Source organism: Sinocyclocheilus rhinocerous, unplaced genomic scaffold (genome assembly GCF_001515625.1).
Source record: "Sinocyclocheilus rhinocerous isolate Xijiao unplaced genomic scaffold, SAMN03320098_v1.1 scaffold154, whole genome shotgun sequence".
Classification (NCBI taxonomy): Eukaryota; Metazoa; Chordata; class Actinopteri; order Cypriniformes; family Cyprinidae; genus Sinocyclocheilus; species Sinocyclocheilus rhinocerous.
Window position 1 is genome coordinate 201,603 of NW_015659335.1, and position 1,450 is coordinate 203,052.

Below are 1,450 nucleotides of genomic sequence, written 5' to 3' on the forward strand. Positions count from 1 at the left end.
CGTATTATACGCGACTTTGGGCTTCTTTTTTTGTAAAGTTGCGTGAAAAAATCCCGGGTTGCGGTTTTTTGGGCTTATTTAAAAAAAATATGGTTGCTTGTTAGGGAAATCAAGCAACTTCGTTTCTTTATGTTCGTTGTATTCTCCAATGCATTGATTGACACTCTGTCTGCTCACAGTGCAAAAATATAAAAGTGCTGCAGCGTACACTCTAAAAAACAACCCAACCGCTGGGTCAAAACAGCCCAATAGCTGGGTTTGTCCCTTTTTAACCCAGCACTGGGTTATATTTAACCCAGCATTTTTTAGAGTGTAATTTGCCAAATGTTCGCCCCTCCTCCCCCTCATTGGAGAAAAATCACTTTCAAAAAGAAGGCACCTGAATCTGTAACTCTGTCTGCTCACAGTGCAAAAATATAAAAGTGCTGCAGCGTACACTCTAAAAAACAGCCCAATAGCTGGGTTTGTCCCTTTTTAACCCAGCACTGGGTTATATTTAACCCAGCATTTTTTAGAGTGTAATTTGCCAAATGTTCGCCCCTCCTCCCCCTCATTGGAGAAAAATCACTTTCAAAAAGAAGGCACCTGAATCTGTAATCCAAGCGATGATAGACATAGAGGAGTGGGATGACTTTCTTTTAGCCTAATTTAAAATTTTTACATTGTTTTTGTAATGTATTAATTATCACGGGCTGTAATAAAAAACAAATTGTCCTATACTAATACTAAGAGTAAATACATTTGGTTCCAATAGCCTATATTTTAGTAGGCTATAAATAGGTGGCTATGTTACAGCTCCCGTTTGAAGCTCTAGTGTTTTTCTCCTTTTCCATCTGTCCAATCCTATTCTGCTCACAGGTGATTGGAGATGAGTTTTGTTCCCAGGTTTGAACGACATGTTTCCTGGAAACGGTGTGCAACGGGGTTTGAGATGCTTTTTCTCTTGTTTGGTGGGTGTGTCATAAATGTCAGCCCAATCAACAGCAGCATGTATATAAACCACGCGGTATTAAAGAGACCGCTTGCACAATGTAATTAACATCAAAATAAATTTACAAGAGCAATTATATTGTTTGCACATGTTTATTTACATTAAAGGCAAAATAACTGAAATAATAAGAGCACATGTATAGATCTGGAACTTCTTTAAGTCTGTCTAAATATCATTTAGTAATTGCAATGTCGTCTGGTCCATCCTTTCCTTAGGAAGGTGTGCTAGACACTGATTAATGTAACATAAAAATACTATACATATTTATATATTTCTTATATATGTCTCGGAGGTAAGAAGTGGATTATCCTTCACCTGAAATGTTTGTCTTTTCATCCTGAAATGTGAGGCAAATGTTGGATCACAATAATTAGGAACCACAGTTTCCACAAATCCCTTCACTCGATTGGGATGTTCTCTTTTATTCTGGACGGCAAGGGCAGTGACTGTAACATCAAG